This window comes from Mus pahari, chromosome 12 (genome assembly GCF_900095145.1).
Source record: "Mus pahari chromosome 12, PAHARI_EIJ_v1.1, whole genome shotgun sequence".
In the NCBI taxonomy this organism is placed as follows: Eukaryota; Metazoa; Chordata; class Mammalia; order Rodentia; family Muridae; genus Mus; species Mus pahari.
Window position 1 is genome coordinate 6,264,226 of NC_034601.1, and position 6,156 is coordinate 6,270,381.

Below are 6,156 nucleotides of genomic sequence, written 5' to 3' on the forward strand. Positions count from 1 at the left end.
TTTGATGTGGAATTCATTATAGACTGTAAGCCAGTAACATATGTTAGGAATTGATCTTAGGTCCTCTGGAAAGGCAATAGAACTTTTATTGGGAATCAGTTATACAGGGGATTTTGGAAACAGCTTCTTTTGAGTCTTCTTTCAAGGTCTGTTCAGCTAGTCTCAGAGGAACCCTCAACTTTTAATGCTTATTTTGGCAGGGAGGGACCTAGTAAATCTAGTCAGTTTCAGGGACTTCCTGAAACTATTTTGATTTGCTTAACTTCTGTTTGATAAGCTTCTCAACAGAATGGAATGTTTCAGGCTTGGAAGAAACTGTTACATTACCGCAGGGCAGCAGGCCTTAAGGGCAGATTCTTTGACAAGAGGACATTATTAAGCACCAGGCTTCACCAAATCTGACTCAGCCTAGGAGCCTGTCTCCTGCAGCTTTCTGACTTGCAGCCTTATGGCTTTTTCATATACTGGTTGATTGTTTCTCCCAGTCAATTTCTTACCTGTTTCACGGAACAAACTGAGCTAACACAGCCACATCCCCATTATACCCTGAAGAGTGACTTAGGGAAGTCTTGGGATCTCTTTGTCCCTCTTTCTACTGTGGTCATATTAAATAACTATTTTTCTGCTTTTCTATATGTACTTGGCTCCCTTAGTTGTCTTATTGAGGATGAATAGCAAATTCGACATGTAGCATATACACACAATGATCCTTAAGTCCTAGAGAACAAGACCATGTTTTTTAAAAATATTTTTTTATAAATGTGTGAGTGACCCTCCATGAATTTATTTTTATCAAATGCATTCAAGTTTCCTCAGAAGTCAGAGGGTTTGGGATCCCCTGGGATTGGAATTATAGGCAGTTGTGAACTGCCTGATGTGGAGTGCTAGGAACTGAAATTCTGCGTTAGGACAGATGGCTGGACCATCTCTTCTGCCCACAGGACCACTCAACATAGAAAACTTTAAGGGGCTAATACCCAACAATTTAGTACTAATGATTGTCTTAGGGTTTTACTGCAGTGAACAGACACAATGACCAATGCAAGTCTTATAAAGGACAACATTTAATTAGGGCTGGTTTACAAGCTCAGAGGTTCAGTCCATTATCATCAAGACAGGAGCATGGCAGCATCCAGGCAGGTCTGATACAGACAGAGCTGAGAGTTCTACATCTTCATCTGAAGGCTGCTAGCAGAATACTGGCTTTCAGGTAGCTAGGAGGAGGGTCTTAAAGCCCACACCCACTGTGACACACCTACTCCAACAGGGTCACACCTTCTAATATTGCCACTCCCTGGACCAAGTATATACAAACCATCACATTCTACTCCCTGGCCCCCATTGGCTTGTCTAAATATATGAGTCTATGGGGGCCATATCTAAACAGCATAATGCAAAAATACATTTAGTCCAACTTCAAAGGTCCCCATAGACTATAGCAGTCTCAACAATGTAAAAAGTCCAAAGTTCAAAGTCTCTTCTGAGATTCATCTGATCACTTAACTGTAATCCCCAAAGCAAGGCAGGAAACAAGCACTCCATGTCTGATGTCAAGGAGGTCTTCAGATCTCCGACTCCATTTTCGTTTTTGTTGACTGCCACAAACATCTTTCTCCTGGGCTGGTTCCACTCCCTGTTAGCAGCTTTCCTCAGCAGATAGCCCATAGATCTGGCATCTCTAACATCTTGGGGTCTCCAATGTTACAGCTTCTTGTTTCAATGTCTGGAATCCACACATGATCTTCTGGGCTTATCCAAAGGGTTTGGGTCATATCTCCAGCTCTGCTCTCATGGTACTGGCATCTCTAATACACTTGGGTCTTCTACTGCAACTAGGCTTCACCAATACCTCTCATAGTTTTTCTTCATAGTGCCAAGCCTCAAATCCTTTGCATGGCTTCTTCAGTTCTGGACCATCAACTGCAACTGAGGCTGCACTTTCACCAACAGCCTTCCCTGGCCTCTCACAGTGTCAAGACTCATGTTCTTCATGACCCCTTCATGCCTTCAAAACTAGTACCACCTGGGTGACTCTTACTCATTACCAAGTACAGCTGCAGCATCTTGGCCATCTCTGGAACGTAGCTTCTTTTGGTTCTCAGAAAACACTTCCCAGAAGATTTCACCTCAGTGATACTAGTCTCTTCTTAATTGCCATTAATTTCTTAGCTCCAGCTAACCAGCATCAATTTTTCCAGTAGTCCCTTCTATTCTAGACTCTTAAATCCAGAACCATGTGGCCAAATCTGCCAAGTTCTGCTGCTTGCCGAGGGCATGCCCCTCCCAACCCCTTCTTCTATTACATTATCACCAGCTTTCTGTTTTCCAACTCCTTCACTGCCTGAGCTTGGCTGTCCTGGAACTTGCTCTGTAGACTGACTTTGAACTCAGAGATCTGCATGCCTATCTCCTAAACACAGAGATTAAAGGTGTGGTCTACCAAACCTAGACTTAAGCTTTTCTTTACCTAGAACTCGCTGTATTCTAAGATAACCTTGAACTCAGAGATCTGCTTGACTTTGTCTCCTGGGATTAAAGGCTTGTACTACCATGACTAGACCTAAATTTAGCTGGGTGGGACTTGCCCCAAGGCCACTACTCCCTTAATTCAATCTAATATCCTTGAACAAAGGATTCAGCTCCATTTACTTCCTGGTGCCCCTTTAATACCATATATTTTATTTATTTATTTATTTATTTTTTGGTTTTTCGAGACAGGGTTTCTCTGTGTAGCTCTGGCTGTCCTGGAACTCACTNTGTAGACCAGGCTGGCCTCGAACTCAGAAATCTGCCTGCCTCTGCCTCCCGAGTGCTGGGATTAAAGGCATGTGCCACCATGCCCGGCCATATATTTTATATTTTGCCTTTCTAAGCTTGCTACACTTGTTCAAAATATTCTTCATGAGACCTAACCAGAAAACAAAGTCTCTGCTGGGCTTTTTTGAGATTTCCTTTATCAGTATAATTAATATAAATCTTTTTACCTTAACCTTAGCTAGACTCTTCATACAAGGGCAAAAAGCAGCCACATTCTTTACCAAAATACCACAAAAACAGTCTTTAGGCCACATATTGAAATTCTCCACTGAACTCTCTTGGGCCAGGTCTTCACAGTTCAAATCAATCTTAGCAACAAAACCTTCCATATTTCTACTAGGATAGCCCATTAAACCCAACTTAAAGCATTCCACTGCTTTCCAAATCTAAAGTGCCCAAATCCACATTCTTCCAAACAAAAGCATGGTCAGGCCTATAACAGCAATACCTCAATCCCTGGCACCAACTTCTGTTTTAGGGTTTTACTGCTGTGAACAGACACCATGACCAAGTCAAGTCTTATAAAGGACAACATTTAATTGGGGCTAGTGTACAGGTTCAGAGGTTCAGTCCATTATCATCAAGGCAGGAACATGGCAGCATCCAGGCAGGCATGTTGCAGGCAGAGAGTTCTACATCTTCATCTGAAGGCTGCTAGCAGAATACTGGCTTCCAGGCAGCTAGGAGGGTCTTCAAGACCACACCCACTTCAACAGGGCCACACCTTTTTATAGTGCCACTCATCTGGCTGAGGATATACAAGCCATCACAAGGCTACACGTTAATGTAATGCGATTTTTATTCATTTATTTTTAGGTTTGTGGGCCTGGTGTTCACCCAGGCTGGCCTTTAACCCACGCAGATTAGCCATTCCCTGCATCCTGCTTGCAGAGGTTGAAGTGGACCATGTAGGCATAGCATGCAAATAACGGACTTTCCCATATTGCCCTGTGTGTAAACAACCGGCAAGTTGATTCCTCCAGCACCTCGGCAATTCAGCTTTGCCAGTCAAGGACATTTTGCAAACAGCCCCCATTTGGCTGTGAGACTGTCTCCAGAGCACATCTGGTTATAGTGATGAGAAACACTGTTCTTCATGGTTCCTCAGTCCCTTCTCTGAACCGAGTTATGGAAATAAAGGCTCCACAGAAAGCAGTGAAGGCTCCCTGAAGCGGCAGAGTTTTGAGTCCACTGTGGTATCTGGAATTCACTGGCCAATCGCCATCCCAGGTTCCAGGCCAGCCGAATTGTCACAGTTGGAATCTACAATCCTTTTCCTCGGGGGCTTGTTTCTGTGGAGAAGGCTTCATTAGTAGTAACTTCCCAAACACCATCAAAATCTTCGCGCCACGCCTCCCTACCACGCCAGCTTCACCGGCCTGGCACCGAAGCTCAGGGTCAGGAGACTGAGGCCTGGCTCCAGTCAGTTTACTTTTTCCCTCAGCCACGCCGCTCCCCGCCCACTGCCGCTGTGATTGGCTGGGCTCTCTGACCTTCGCTCTGTCATTGGCTGGCACGCGGCCCGGGGGCAGAGGGAGGGAGATTTAGTCTAGCTCCAAGCCAACCCCGGGTCATTTTGTCTGGGGTCTCGGCTCTGGCTGAGGCCGGCTGAAGACGGCTGGGGACGGCTGAGGAGCGACGCCGCTCCAGGTACGTTGAGGCCGGCCGACGGGCCGGCGACGGCTCCGAGACGGAGGCCGTTGGCGGAGCCTCCGGCCGGCTTCACGGCGGCGCTCGGCCCTCGGAGGCCGGATAAGGTGTGCACCCAGGTTCCTGGCGGGACTTGGAGGGACCTGGCCCCCGTGGAGTGCAGGAGTAGCCGTGGGGCGGGGAAGCCGGAAGCGTCAGGGGGCCGCCGCCTGAGGCAGAGCGACCGGGTGGGGGTGGGGAACTGACTTCTGTTTGCTGCGCGTTCTCCCAGGTACCACAGGTGAACCGAGGAGGTGCAGCCCATTCCCAAAGTCTGTCAGGTGATCAGGTACAGTGATGGATGGGGTCGTTCTACTCTTGGGGAAAAAAAAAAAAATGCAGCTTGCGGTCTGGGATGGTGTTAGGCAGACTGACCGCAGAGGGAGAGGAGCACGTTTGGACCAATTTGCTAATAAAGACCGGCACCCGGAGCTCCCTAGGGAGTGGTGTGGAGTACCTGAAGAAAAGACACCCCACCCCCACCCTGTCAAGTCTGAATGAGTCAAATTCTGTGGAACTTCTGTTCACCACCCGCAGGGCTGCCCCTGGCAGAAGAGCAGCAGGACCTGCAATTTGCTTTAATATTTTAAAGGCAAAGAGGAACTCATAAAGACAGCCTTGGGCTTTGTCAGGGAGCAAACAAGCCTTGTTTACAGAAGCAGACAGACAGCAGTCATGCTGCCTGGCAGCTCTCATAGCCTTCTGGTCACTGACACATAGTATAGAAATTTATGGCTGGTCTGCATGACCACTAAAGTTTTTCTTTTCTTTTCTTTTTTTTTTTTCTTTACTAAAGTTTTTCTTAAGATTGTGTTCGCTAGGTGTTATAATTATAGGTCAGTAGCCCACTACAATAGGACATAGTGAATTGATGCTGAACTCCTTTCAGGTAGAGGTTGATTTTTTTTATGGTGCCTAAACAGAAGGGGAAAAAATAAAGGCAGCAATTTCTTATTCTCATCTTTTTCCAATTTTGACAAACAAATTAAATAATGTATCTCAACAAAGGAAACAACAGTAGTCTCTCTGCTTTAAAAAACTGACTTCCATCAGGTACGATTTAAATCCCAGCACTTCGAAAGCAGGACAATCAATCAAACGTGAAATGCCATGAGATGAAAGATTAATTGCATGCACTGAATTTTAAGTCTTGTGACGGCTGCCTTTTATCTTTGTTTATCCCTCAATCATTTTAGAAAAGATGAATCTAACATTAAGTTAGTCTCGCTAACGGATCTAGATAGCTATATTCTAAGATTAGCTCTTACCTCAGCAGAAATATGTAAGCAGTACATTTTAAAAATATATTTAACAACTAATGCAATTTAGGTTACCTTGCATCTTGGATATTTTGGCTTACTTTATTGACCTAGTTCTTGATGTTAGTCTTCAATTTCATTATATTTCCTTGCTACTTAATGTTTTGAATTTTGGTAAAGTTAATAGTTCTTCATCTCTGCATGCATTTATACTGTAGTTCTCTGATATATACACAATAATAAAAGTATTGTGTTTGTGTGGGCATGTATATATCCCTGTTCATGTGTGGAGGTCAAAGTACAACTTTTGGGATTTGTTGCTTCTAAATCTAGGGATCAGGCTTGCATAGCAAGATCTTTTTTTGTTTGTTTTTCTTTTTCTTTTTTTTTT

General features: G+C 44.7%; 1 protein-coding gene across 1 annotated transcript in view; it reads left to right on the top strand.

Moving 5' to 3' along the window:
- Window positions 1-4,390: 4,390 nt before the first annotated feature.
- Atf7ip2 (activating transcription factor 7 interacting protein 2) overlaps window positions 4,391-6,156 on the top strand; it is a 38,596-nt gene continuing 36,830 nt past the window's right edge. The window contains exon 1 of the mRNA XM_021209901.1: window positions 4,391-4,467. The gene's annotated coding sequence lies outside the window, so the exon portion shown is untranslated. The remainder of the gene's footprint in view (window positions 4,468-6,156) is intronic.